Source organism: Benincasa hispida, chromosome 2, assembly GCF_027475165.1.
Source record: "Benincasa hispida cultivar pf3 chromosome 2, pf3_genome.v1.1, whole genome shotgun sequence".
NCBI classification, from domain to species: domain Eukaryota; kingdom Viridiplantae; phylum Streptophyta; class Magnoliopsida; order Cucurbitales; family Cucurbitaceae; genus Benincasa; species Benincasa hispida.
The window spans coordinates 50,133,512-50,148,829 of NC_143479.1; the positions used below are offsets into that span (position 1 = coordinate 50,133,512).

The following is a 15,318-nucleotide window of genomic DNA, read 5'->3' on the forward strand; positions in this document are numbered from 1 at the left end:
GACCTACATCATTCCCAATGAGTAAGATATCGTCTACATATAACATTAGAAAAGCTATTGAACTGTTTATGATTTTCATGTATACACAAGATTCATCAGCATTCTGATCAAAGCCATAAGATTTGATCGCAGTATCAAATCTTATATTCCAAAATTAAGAAGCTTGCTTCAATCCATAGATGAACCGATTAAGCTTGCAAATATTTTGCTCTTAACCTTGAGTTATGAATCCTTCAGATTGTTGTATATAAATGGTCTCCTCAAAATTGTCATTTAGAAAAGCAATTTTGACGTCCTGTAACGACCCAACCCCCCTAGGACCTAGGTAAGGCCGTTACTAAAATAAATGCATGCAAAGAATTTAAAACGATACTCAATTATTTGAAATAAACGCTAATTAAAAACAAGAGAAGTTCAAAAGACATTTATTAAATGCAATTGTTAAAAACAATACTAGGGTACCCAATAATCATAAAGGTTAATAAGTGCATATGAAAAACAATTATTAATAATAAGTTTCAAACATCAAAACTAAACATTAAGGGAAACACGAAAAGAACTCTAAATCTCATGATGTGGAAGCGTAAAAACTAGTGTCAGTGGCTCGATCATGAATTCTGCTGCGCCATCGTTGGTGCATCTCTACCCTTACCTGAAACATCAACATAAGAAAGAATGAGTATAAAATACTCGGTAAGTAACCCACCACTGGGGTCAGGCTAGGCATCTATGTCCTCTAGATACCCACATATGTCACATAAATACATGTAACATATAAGAGACTGAGTCCTATCCTATTGTAGTTAAGTATGCCCACAAAACTGGTGAATCCCGAAGGAAACACAAACTGGTGAATCCTGAAGGAAACACAAACTGGTGAGCATCTAACTAATCAATGAGGATATTCACACAGTCTTAACATACTAAGATTCAACATTGTATGGTTCTAAAGCATACATAAAAATCCTTAATACCATGGTTGCATCACATACCCATAATTCTTAACAACATATTATACATCATCCATGTATAACTTATATCATAAGGCCACAACATACAAGTATGCCTCAACGCCAGCAGGTTAGACATCGACATATGAAAACACATACTATCACACACTAACGATCAAGCACTTAGGTATGTATATAAACGAATCAAAATTTGTGCCAGAATATACTTTGATTCAAGTCATATTGTCAAACAACATGCTAACAGTTACCATAACATACACTTATCATGCTAGCATACAACTAGAGCCTGGCCCGTGGGCGGTTCCAGTGATAAGATTACTTACCTTAATCGAAAATCCACAGATAAACTCAAACAATCAAACAGTGGTTGCGGCTTGAAGAAACGACCCTACCATATGAATACAACCATTAAGTTTCAATCCAAAAAAATAATTGCAACAACTCAGATTCAAAACCACAATACCCAATAGCTTACCCAAGGAACTTGGTTAACAACCACTCCAAAATCTCCTTCCAACATATTTTAACTCCCCAAAGGACGACAACTTGGAACCTTAAGGATACAAGGGTTAAGTCAAACCTAGCTTAGAAATCAGAGCGTGCCCACAAACCAACAATAAGGACTATAATCCTTACTAAAACTCTTGTCGAACGATCTTGACCCGCTGGACAGCCACTCCAAAAGTTTCCTCGATTCGAAACTAAGGCCAAAAATAATTTGAATAAGTTAACCTTCATTCCAAACTTAATAAGGCCCAAACTTCCACCCAACTTCACAAAAGGCTTACCTAAAACTGCCAAATCCGGCGAACCCAAAGGTGACAGTGGTGGCGGACGGCAAACGGAGGGCGACAGCGGGACGACGGACGCGCAGATTCGGTGGCTGGGCTCCGACCTGGGCGAAAACGGCACAGGGCGGTGGTCCAAAATGGGAGTGGCGGCAGTTTGGCTCGTGCGGTGAAGGGAGGCGCGACGGCGAGCAGCGTGGTCTGACCGGTGGGATCTGGTCGGCCGAAACCCACGAACGGCGAGCAACGCAGATGAAGGGAGTCGACGGCTGGACGACTGGTGGCAGTGGTGCAACCGGTTGAAAGCGGACGTGCGGCGCTTCGATGTCGACGAACGGCGGTCGGTTGGAGGTGCACGACGACTTGGGTGCGGGGCGTGCGGCAAGGAAGAAGAAATCGGGGGGGGGGGTGCCTTTTTATAAAAAGTAATAAAATAATAATAATAACAACAACAACAACAATAATAATAATAAAAGGAAAATAGTATAACTTTAATTAGATTTTTTTCTTAACCCACTTTATACTATTTAATTCCTTTCCTTTTTCTAAAAATAATTAATTCCTGCCATAATCTTTTTTCCAAATTGAAAAAAAAAATTGAATAAATTCCACGACAACACTTAAATCCTCACATTTATACTTTAAATTCAGAATTCCAAACATGTCCTTCAACTAAGGACAATTACTGAAAAGGGAAAAGTTTTACATTATTAATAAATAAATAAATAAATAAAAAGTGTGGGATCTTACATTCTTCCCCCCTCAAAGAACTTTCGTCCTCGAAAGTTCATCCTTGAAATAACTCCGGGTACTGGGCCTTCATCTCATCCTCTCGCTCCCAGGTGGCTTCCCTGAACTGGTGGTTCTGCCATAGAACTTTCACAAAAGCAATTTCCCGACGGCGCAATGTCTTTAATTCTCTGGCAAGAATCTCTATGGGCTTCTTCTCATAGCTCAAGTTATCATTCAACTGTAAGGGCTCGTAGTCAACTATATGGGATGGGTCTGCCGCATACTTCCTTAGCATCGAAACATGGAAGACATTATGAACCGAAGACAATGCTGGGGGCAAGGCCAAACGGTAAGCTACAGGGCCAACTTGTTCCAGGACCTCGAAAGGTCCAATGAATCTCGGACTCAACTTTCCTTTCCTGCCAAACCTCAGAATACCCTTCATGGGTGCCACCTTTAAGAACACTTTCACCCCAGTCTCAAATTCCAGGTCCTTATGTCTTACATCAGCATAGCTCTTCTGTCTGCTCTGGGCTGTCTGCATACGAGCCTTGATCTTCTGTATGGCCTCATTTGTGGTCTGCACCAATTCAGGTCTTAACAATCTCCTCTCTCCTACTTCATCCCAACACACAAGGGACCTGCAACTCTTCCCATATAGGACCTCGAAGGGTGACCTACCAATAATGGACTAGTAGCTGTTATTGTACGCAAACTTCATTAAGTGCAAGTGAGCATCCCAGCTTCCGGAAAACTCTATGGCACAGGCACGCAACATGTCTTCCAGTATCTGATTCAATCTCTCTATCTGCCCATCAGTCTGAGGGTGGAACGCTGTACTGAAGTTTAATCGGGTCCCCAATGCCCCCTGGAGACTATTCCAGAAGTTAGACATGAATCGAGGGTCTCTATCCGACACAATGGACACGGGTACTCCATGCAATCTTACCACTTCCTTCATGTATATCTGTGCTCACTTATTCATTAAAAAGGTGGACTTTCCAAGTATGAAATGTGCTAGCTTCGTAAACCTGTCTACAATGACCCATATCACAGTGAAACCTTTAACTGTTCGAGGAAACCCCACGATGAAGTCCATAGACACATGCTCCCACTTCCATTCTGGTACATTTAATGGTTGTAACAAGCCTGCTGGCCTCTGCCTCGGGGCTTTCACCTGCTGGCACACCAAAAACTTACTGACGAACTACGCAACCTCTCTTTTCATATCATTCCACCAGTAGTAACGTTTCAGATCCTAGTACATCTTGGTGCTGTCGGGGTGAAATGAGAATAGGGAACTATGAGCCTTTGACAACAGCTCCTCCTTAATGTCACTAACCACCGGCACGCAAAGACGCCCCCTGATAAAGGAGGCCATCTTCTGCTAACACAGAGAATTCGTTATCCTGGCCTGACTCCACTCTACGAACCCTCTCCTCCAAATAAGGGTCGTATCGCTGCGCATCAATAATCTTCTACCTTAGGCTTGTTGCACCGACATCTGTGTTAACTGTGCCGCGACCTTCCCCACGATTACTGCAATCTCTGCCTTCTCTAGTTCCCTGTATAGGTGAGTCTGTCCGGTAATGAGAGCTGCGAAATGGGCCACCTTTCTACTTAAAGCATCTGCCACTACGTTTGCTTTCCCCGGGTGGTACAAAATTTCACAGTCATAATCCTTTACTAGTTCCAACGACCTTCTTTGCCTCATGTTTAGCTTCTTCTGAGTGAAAAAGTACTTCAAACTCTTGTGGTCAGTGAAGATCTGTATCTTTTCCCCATACAAGTAATGTCTCCAGATCTTGAGAGCAAAAACCACCGCTGCTAACTCCAAGTCATGCGTGGGATAATTCTGTTCGTGCTTCTTCAGCTGACGTGAAGCGTAAGCAACTACTCTACCCTGCTGCATCAATACGCATCCTAACCCCTTCTTGGATACATCCCTCAAAATGACGAAACCACCTGATCCGTCCGGTACTGTGAGAACTAGGGCTGAAACCAGCCTCTGCTTGAGGTCCTGGAAACTGCTTTCACAAGCCTCATTCCAAACAAATGCTGCCCCCTTCTGGGTCAACTGAGTTAATGGGGTAGTTATGTGAGAGAAATCCTTCACGAACCGTCTATAGTAGCCTGCTAACCCCAGAAAACTGCGCACCTCACTGACCGTGGTTGGACGAGCCCAACCCGTAACTGCCTCCACCTTTGCAGGATCCACTGAGACACCTTCCTTGGATACCACATGCCCTAGAAAGGATACCTGCTTCAACCAAAATTCACATTTAGAAAACGTAGCATATAGCTTATTGGCCCTTAATGTCTCTAAAAATCTCCGCAAATGCTCCCCATGCTCGGCCTCTGTCTTGGAATAAATCAAAATATCATCAATAAAAACAATCACGAAGGTGTCGAGGAATTCCTTGAACACCCTATTCATCAGATCCATGAACACTGCTGGTGCATTCGTTAGGCCGAATGACATCACTATGAACTCATAATGTCCATACCTCGAATGAAAGGCTGTCTTGGATATGTCACTGTCCTTTATCCTCAGCTGGTGGTACCCTGACTAGAGGTCAATCTTAGAGAATACCGTAGCTCCCTGTAACTGGTCAAACAATTCATCGATCCTGGGAAGGGGATATTTGTTCTTGACGGTCACCTTGTTCAACTCTCTGTAGTCAATGCACAGACGTAACGATCCATCCTTCTTTTTCACAAACAAAACAGGTGCACCCCATGGTGACACACTAGGGTGAATGAAACCATTGTCCAACAACTCCTGCAATTGGACCTTCAGTTCCTTCAACTCTGTCGGGGCCATCCTGTACGGGGCCATCGAAATAGGGGTTGTGCCTGGCTCCAATTCAATGGCAAAATCTATCTCCCGCTACGGGGGAAATCCAGGAAGGTCTTTTAGAAACACATCTGGAAAATCCCTCACTACTGGCTCTGAAGTCAAGGTAACTTCGTTATCCCTGGTGTCTACCACACTGGCCATAAAGCCCCAGGCTCCTTGGTCAAATAGCCTACTGGCCTTCAATGTGGATATCACCTTGAGTAGGACTACGGTCCCAACCCCTTTAAACTTAAAACTGGCTCCTGTAGGAGGCTTAAAGATAACCTCCTTACGAGAGCAATCTATGCTGGCATGGTTAGTAACTAACCAATCCATGCCTAATATAACATCAAAATCACGCATATCTAAAATTATCATGGTTACATCTAATGCGTGGTTGGCTACCTCTACCTGACATGTCTTTATCTTTTCTGTAGCTAACATGATCTCTCCCGAGGGAGTGGAAATAGACAAAGCAAATGGCAACGGTTCTGAGTCTCACATGGCGTGCCTCACAAATATAGCAGATATAAATGAGTGTGAAGAACCAGAGTCAAATAAAACAAAAGCATGGTGTCCCAAAATGGGAAGTGTACCTGTCACTATGGTGCATGACTTCTCGGCCTCACGCCGAGTAGTAGAAAATACCTTTCCCTACTGTTGCTGGCGGTTCGAGCCTCCCTGGAACGATCCTACGGGCTGGCTCCTGTGCTCAGGCGCATCCTCCTTGGGCATCTATCTGCCATATGTCCCTTCTGGCTATAACAGAAACAATTCCCAGAGCCGGCTAAACAACGTCCCCAGTGTTGCTTACCGCATGTGGTGCATATCGGTCTATCCTCCCTGCCATTCCTAGCCTGGGTACCTTGTAGTTCTCACTGACGTGGAACATGCACTGTGTTCTGACCCCTCTGCTGATATTCAAGAGTCCTATGCTCAGCCTTTCTTTTCTGCCCTACGGAGGTCCCAATCCCAAGTGACCTCCTGTATTCCTCTCCCCCCTGGGAGTCGGAATCAATCCTTACAGCGGCTCGCAATACCGCAGTATAAGTCTGGAGATCCAAGGCATGCACTATCCCTCGCAACCCGCTCCTCAGGCCCTGGATAAATCTCTCGGTCCTCACTGCCTCGGTGGCCACTAGCTCAGGAGCAAACTGAGACAGCTTATCGAATTCTTGCTCGTACTCCTCCACTGACATAACACCCTACTTTAGGTTTAAGAATTCTGCCTGCTTATTGTATCGGGTATTGGCCGAAAAGTACTTCTCATAAAAACGTTCCTTGAACTGTTCCCAAGTTGCAAGGTCACCTCCAATATCGATCATCTTTTCTGCCGAACGCCACCAGATTGTCGCGTTACCAGTCAGCATGAAGACTGCGCATTGTAGTTTGTGCTCTTCGAGGCACCTCATAAAACGGAAAATTGTCTCAATGGATGACAACCACAGTTCTGTCTTGGTGGGGTCTCCCAACGATCCATCAAAGGGGCGAGGGTCATACTTCCGGAAATCCCTTAAATGTTTGGCCTCGAGAGACAAGCTCTGTGTATCCTTGTCCTGCGGATGGGTCTGTCGTAACGGCTCGGGTGGCACTAGTTCCTCCTGAGCCTAAGTCTGGGTAGGTTGTCCTGCCATCGTGCTACGGATCAGTTCCTGCAGCTTCCCCATCAGAACAGTTGCAATAGCTTCACTAATTCGGGCTTCCATTGCCTTTTCATCCACTTGAGCCGTAGGCAAAATTGGTGTCGTCGGAGCAGTTTGATTACTCCCCTCTCTCTCTACTGGTATTTCTTCTCTAACTGTTTTCCTTGTTCTATGTCTAGGTGCCATGTCCTGTCATAAATTCGTACGTTAGCTAACTATTTCTGGGTCTCTCTCAGACATCATGTGTTTAAAACACTACATCACTGTCCTCATATACACATGGAAACTTTCGTTAGTAGAACGTACCTGGCGATGACGAGGAATTCGTTACTGGCCATAGGGACTACCTAGACTTACATAGTAAGTCAGTCTACAGAACCCAAAACATGGACTCTGATACCAACTGTAATGACCCGACCCCCCTAGGACCTAGGTAAGGCCATTACTAAAATAAATGCATGCAAAGAATTTAAAACGATACTCAGTTATTTGAAATAAACGCTAATTAAAAACAAGAGAAGTTCAAAAGACATTTATTAAATGCAATTGTTAAAAACAATACTAGGGTATCCATAAATCATAAATGTTAATAAGTGCATATGAAAAACAATTATTAATAATAAGTTTCAAACATCAAAACTAAACATTAAGGGAAACACGAAAAGAACTCTAAATCTCATGATGTGGAAGCGTAAAAACTAGTGCCAGTGGCTCGATCATGAATTCTGCTGCGCCATCGCTGGTGCATCTCTACCCTTACCTGAAACATCAACATAAGAAAGAATGAGTATAAAATACTCGGTAAGTAACCCCACCACTGGGGTCAGGCTAGGCATCTATGTCCTCTAGATACCCACATATGTCACATAAATACATGTAACATATAAGAGACTGAGTCCTATCCTATTGTAGTTAAGTATGCCCACAAAACTGGTGAACCCGAAGGAAACACAAACTGGTGAATCCCGAAGGAAACACAAACTGGTGAGCATCTAACTAATCAATGAGGATATTCACACAGTCTTAACATACTAAGATTCAACATTGTATGGTTCTAAAGCATACATAAAAATCCTTAATACCATGGCTGCATCACATACCCATAATTCTTAACAACATATTATACATCATCCATGTATAACTTATATCATAAGGCCACAACATACAAGTATGCCTCAACGCCAGCAGGTTGGACATCGACATATGAAAACACATACTATCACACACTAACGATCAAGCACTTAGGTATGTATATAAACGAATCAAAATTTGTGCCAGAATATACTTTGATTCAAGTCATATTGTCAAACAACATGCTAACAGTTACCATAACATACACTTATCATGCTAGCATACAACTAGAGCCTGGCCCGTGGGCGGTTCCAGTGATAAGATTACTTACCTTAATCGAAAATCCATAGATAAACTCAAACAATCAAACAGTGGTTGCGGCTTGAAGAAACGACCCTACCATATGAATACAACCATTAAGTTTCAGTCTAAAAAAATAATTGTGACAACTCAGATTCAAAACCACAATACCCAATAGCTTACCCAAGGAACTTGGTTAACAACCACTCCAAAATCTCCTTCCAACATATTTTAACTCCCCAAAGGACGACAACTTAGAACCTTAAGGATACAAGGGTTAAGTCAAACCTAGCTTAGAAATCAGAGCGTGCCCACAAACCAACAATAAGGACTATAATCCTTACTAAAACTCTTGTCGAACGATCTTGACCCGCTGGACAGCCACTCCAAAAGTTTCCTCGATTCGAAACTAAGGCCAAAAATAATTTGAATAAGTTAACCTTCATTCCAAACTTAATAGGGCCCAAACTTCCACCCAACTTCACAAAAGGCTTACCTAAAACTACCAGATTCGGCGAACCCAAAGGTGACAATGGTGGTAGACGGCGAACGGAGGGCGACGGACGCGTAGATCCGGTGGCTGGGCTCCGACCTGGGCGAAAACGGCACAGAGAGGTGGTCCAAAACGGGAGTGGCGGTAGTCCGGCTCGTGCGGTGAAAGGAGGCGCGACAACGAGCAGCATGGTCTGACCGGTGGGATCTGGTCAGCCGAAACCCGCGAACGGCGAGCAACGCAGATGGAGGGAGGTCGACGGCTGGGCGACTGGTGGCAGTGGTGCAACCGGTTGAAAGCAGACGTGCAGCGCTTCGATGTCGACGAAAGACGGTCGGTTGGAGGTGCACGGCAACTTGGGTGCGGCTAGGAAGAAGAAATCGGGGGGGGGGGGGGGGGGGGGGGGGGTTATAAAAAGTAATAAAATAATAATAATAATAATAATAAAAAAGGAAAATAGTAAACTTTAATTAAATTTTTTTCCTTAACCCACTTTATACTATTTAATTCCTATCTTTTTTCCAAAAATAATTAATTCCTGCCATAACCTTTTTTCCAAATTGAAAAAAAAAATTGAATAAATTCCACGACAACACTTAAATCCTCGCATTTATACTTTAAATTCAGAATTCCAAACATGTCCTTCAACTAAGGATAATTACTGAAAAGGGAAAAGTTTTACATTATTAATAAATAAATAAATAAATAAAAAGTGTGGGATGTTACATGTCCATTTCCCAAATCTCATGGTCATAATATGAGGTAATGGACAGAAGGATCTAGATAGACTTCAACATGGCAACAAATGAGAAAGTCTCCTCATAGTCGACTCCCTCAACTTGGGTATAACCCTTTGCCACAAGTTTAGCCTTAAAGGTTTGCATCTTATCAACACCCCATTTTCTCTTGTAGATCCATTTGTAACCTATAGATTTTCCCCATCAGGTTGATCTACAAGATCCCAAACTGAATTGAAGTACATAGACTCCATTTTGAGATCCATAGCTTTGATCCACTCATCTTTGTCAACATCCTCCATTTCCTTCTTGTAAGACAATGGACCCTCAACATTTTCATCAGTTACCATAGTTAGGATTTATGTTAAACCCATATAACGGACAAACGGGTTTAAAACCCTCCCACTACGTCAAGGTTCTCTCAAAATTTTAGGTGGATTTAACCTACTAGATGAATCAACTTCAACAACTCTAGTTGAGGTATTGGGTTCTTTGACAACTCTTGTTGAAGGTTCAGTAGCTTTCTTGGAAAGTTCATTCAACACAATTTTACTGCAGGGCTTATGCTCCCTTATGTGGTCCTCCTCTAGAACTGTAGCGTTTATCGACACAAACACTTTATTTTCTTTAGGATCGTAGAAGTACCTCTCGTTCCTTTAAGGTAGCTTATGAATAAACACAATTTTGAACGAGGTTCTAATTTCTTAGAATTTTCCTCAAGCACATGTTTTGGGTAACCCTAGATCCTGAAATGTCGTAAATTACCTTTACGACCATCCCATAATTTCAAAAGTGTTCTCGTAATACTCTTGGATGAAATACAATTTAAAATATAAGTTGCAGTTTGTACTGCATACCCAAAACGAGTCAGACAAGGAAGCATAACTCATCATAGACTAAACCATGTCCAATAGGGTTCGATTTCTCATTTCTAATACACCATTCTGCTGAGGTGTACCAGGTGCTGAGAGTTGGAATATAATTCCATGTTCTATTAAATAGTCGGAACTCTTTTAACTTTTCAAAAGCTTCAGATTTCTGTTTCATTAAATAAACATACCCATATCTTGAATAATTATCAGTAAAAGTGATAAAATATTCAAACCCTCCTCTTTCCTTAACATTCATCGGACCATAGAGGTCTGAATGTACAAGCTTTAAGGGTTCTTTGGCTCTTTGACCTTTTCCAGTAAAAGATCTTTTAGTCATTTTGCCTTCAAGGCATGACTCACACACAGGTAAAGAATTTTCATCTAACTCGCTTAGAAGTTCATTCTTAACCAATTTCTCAATCATATTAAGATTGATGTGTCCTAACCTTAGATGCCAAAGACAGGCATTTTTTTTAGGAGAAATTTTAAGTCTTTTATTTTGAGTTACCACAGTTTTAAACATTTTAGTGTTAATGAAGGCTTTAATTGCTAACGGTTTTAACACGTATAAATTATCTTTCAGATTAGTAGAACAAATATTGATATCATCTTTGTAAATAAATGCTTTATTTACATTAAAGGAAATAATATATTTATGTTTCAATAAATACTTTACAGAAATTATGTTCCTCTTTAATTCAGGAACACTAAATATATTTTCTAACAAAATATATATATTCTGTAAAGTAAGTTGGTGTCCTCCCAATGTCACAGCTGAGGCGACATGTCTAGTTTCAAATGCATTGTCATTTTCCTAGCTTCTAGTTGCCGCCAGGAACTAATTCCATGAGATGAAGAACAAACATGGTTAGTGGCGCCTGAATCAATTATCCAGATTGAATCATCATTCTCCACTAAACAAGTCTCCAATACAAGTAAATCAGATTGACCTTGCTTGACCTTCTTCTTTTCTTCCAAGTATTTGTGACAATTTTTCTTCTAATGTCTTTCATGGTCACAATGGGAATAGATTCCCTTTGCAGCCTTGGCGTTCTTGCCCTTCGGGCAGCAGTTGGTGGGTTAGCTTTCCCCTTTCCACCTTTCTTCTTCATCTATTTTTTGGTGTCGGAAGAAGAAGGAACAAACTTAGTCCTAGAGGTTGAACTTCTGTAGAAATTCTTGAAGGATGAAGCAACATTTGCCTCACCCTTTTGTTCCTTGGATTTATAAAGAATTGAAATGTCTGAAGCTCATTGAGCAAAGTAGTCAGGTTGTAGTCAATCCTGCTCATAACAACATTGTTACGGAACTGTAGAAAACTTTCAGTAAAGATTCTAAGATGAAGCTAAGCTGACTGGCCTCATGGATGACAGACCCATTCATCTCTACCACGTTGAAGTGGATCATCATGTTGAGAACATGTTCTCGAACAGATGCCATTTCTTGCATACAGGCATTGAATATATGTTTTAGAGTATCATGCCTGAGTTGTGCAGACGGTTGTCCAAACATCCTCTGTAGGGACTCCATGATCTCAGGAGCAGTGATCATGGGCTCACACTTCTTGGCCAAGACTTCAGAAAAGCTTGCCAAGATATATGCTCGGGCCTTTTTATTTGTCCTTATCTAATGCTCGTATGCCTCTCGAACATTTCAAGTGGTATTTTGAGTAGGAATAGGAGGACAATCCTTCATAAGGACAAAATGAAGGTCAATGATGACTACTATTGTGTTGATTTTATTTTTCCATGTTGTATAATTTTTTCTGGTAAGTTTGTCGACATTAAGTAAGTTTAGTGTCGTAGAAGTCATGATGTAATTTGTTGAAACCATACAGTTTATTTATATTAGTAATCTATGCATTAACCCATTTTCAAAAACCAATCAAATTTAGAAAAATAATCTAATGCACCCTAAGTTACATCTATTTTGCAATGGTGTTTCAGTGAGACAGGATAAAAATCACCGTAGGGTGATCAAGTGCCCCTTTATTAAAAGAGACTATCTCAACCAATAGGCAGAAACTCCTTGTTACTGTAACTATAAATCACCATTATTCGATCCAAAAATTGTTAAACTCGCTTAACATTTTCTTGTAAATGTAACCTCTCATTTTAGATTCTAGAGTTCTGCTCTAATGAGCCAATCATAGGGAAAAATCGATTGGGACAAAAACTAAAGTAACCTTATCCATTTCTGGAGTTTGAAGTAAAGAATCATGCAAATGCCATCCGTAGGGGGACACAAGCAAAGGTACCTCGAGGCCAAACATGAAACTTTACTACAAACTAATGAGAGAGACCGTGAGATGTGTTGACACACTTCCCGCTCCCACTTACTATAAACACTCTCTCCATTCACCTTGATATTGACCTATATAAACACCATTTGTAGAGGGACACAAGCAAAGGTGCCTCGAGGCCAAGTATAGATCTCACGCTATGAATTTTTAAAGAGAAACGTGAAAACGTAAAATGAAGTATCATATACCTCATTTTCCTCATGAGTGTTTTACCTAGGGTTATTTAACTTAGGAAAATAAGACTACTCATTTTAACTAAGTGATTGTTAATTTGCCCAAAAGTAACACTTACTTTGGATGGTTAAATAATTTTGATTAATGTTTATTAAACATTTTAATAAACCTCAATCAACCATTGCATGCTTGTAACAAATCTATCTAATTCACCTTTCTAGGTAAGTTCCCAGGTAGGGGTGTTATGTTTCCGTCAACTTAAATACTCCAGCCTAGACAGAACTAGTCTTAGAAAAATGGTTCCTTATAGATACGTTTGCTATAAATTTGATCTTTTAATTAAGAATTAATTTAATCCTATTAAACTGATTAAAAGATTAAACTTAATTTCTAATCTTATTAGAAAAGTGATTTTAGGTCTATGTGAATCATATTTTAAAATTATTTTTTAAAAATAATTTTAACTTAAGGTTTGCATGCAATTCTGAATTATTGATTTTAATTTCTAGTTTCATTTAATTATAACATTTATAAAATAAATGAAATAAATTAAAATCATACAATTGCATTCATTGACACATTTAGTAAAATTATAACAATTATAAATTATCTAAGATAGTGTCATGCTTCATGCAATTTCATTCCATTACTAACCATATATAACACTTCTATAATTAAAGTAATGATATAATTAAGAACATATATCCATACATACATTCAACTATATATTATAACACTTATAATATAAATGATGCATGACTATGTTATTAATGTATGCAAACATATACTATAACACTTTATATTATATGATGCATGAGCATGCTATAAAATTAAATCATGCAACTATATATTATACATTTATAATATAAATGATGCATGAATAATGCATAACCTATGGTGGGATTTTTTCTATGTGGCATAAATTATGACATATATGAAATTTAAAATAAATCCTATATCAAATGCAAAATTTAAAAATAATTATTGGATCAGGATTGGACTCCTAAACAATTAATTAAATTATATAACATTTATATTAATTTAATTAATAAAAAAATAACTATATATTTCAAAATTAATGGTCAATCGGTTCAAAACAAGCGAACTGGGTCTTGAATCGCACGAACCGGACCGCCAAGCACCCGAACTGGCCACGAATCGCTCGAACCAACCGAACCGAACACGAACCAACCGAGCTACGAACCGAACCGGGGGCGAACCGATTTATTCTTTCCATCTGGCAGCATTGCAACGCTATGACCAAGCATTGCAATGCTATAGATAGGACACTTCATTCCCCTAATTGCAACGTTGCAACGCTAGGGCACAATGTTGCAACACTACTGTATAGTAGCCATTGTACAGTTGCGATCTCCTTCGATTCTCCTCCGTCTTTTGCCTCGTCTTCTCCATAAATCCACTGGAACAACCATAAATGACTCAATACAGACCAAATACAGACTTTATAACATAAATTATTCCTAAAACACGGGCCCTTATAAATCATATTTGCAAAAAAATAAAGGTTGTAAAACAAGAGACCAATCCTGTAACACATCCAAAATTGTAAACCAAACATTCCATTCATTCATCAAATATGAATTAAATACAAAATGCAAAAACCCGCAAGAATATATCAAATTAACTCTGAAAATCTGAAAAAATTGGGACCAAAAACCCTACTTTGATACCAATTGAAGGAACAGGTGAAGGTTCAATGCGAAAGTGAGGATTGGTCCTAAATCCGCATTTTTACGAAACATTCAATCTTACAGAATAATACAGAAAAATTATGCATTATCAACCATTACAACATGCCCTTAGAAATTGAGAAAAGGAGATTAAGAAAAAATATTAACCCTTGAAGATCCGATCTTCTTCGTGTATCATCTTCTCTAAAAAAATCACGTACTGCAACGTACTAGAAACCCTAATTGGCCACCACCAATCAGAACCTCATGTATTCTCTGGGATGAGAATCCAATGAGTTATGTGGGCTCTTGGTATTTTGGGGGAGAGAGAAATTGATAGAGAGGAAAGATTGAAAGGGAAACAGAGAGGAGATTTGTTCTTGTAGAGATCAAAGAGCTTCTGTAAAAACTTCGTGAAGAATAAGCCTAGCCACCATCTCACTCCAACCCACTTTCATGAAAAGAGGGAGAGAGAGTTACAACTCCCTCCCATATTATTTTTTTAAAAAAAATTAATATAAAAAATATTATATATATATTTATATCGTAACTACCTTATCATATAATATATATTAAACTATATGTTATATCAAATATAACACATAACCCCTATAGTTTAATACTATATCAAATATAATATAACATATAGTTCAAATTCTCATTTAATGGTATTTAATCTAAATCATATTTATATTAAATTCAATT

The 15,318-nt window shown here is 39.7% G+C and overlaps 1 pseudogene; it reads right to left on the minus strand.

Moving 5' to 3' along the window:
- Window positions 1-6,022: 6,022 nt before the first annotated feature.
- LOC150037977 (uncharacterized) lies at window positions 6,023-7,159 on the minus strand (annotated as a pseudogene).
- Window positions 7,160-15,318: the final 8,159 nt, after the last annotated feature.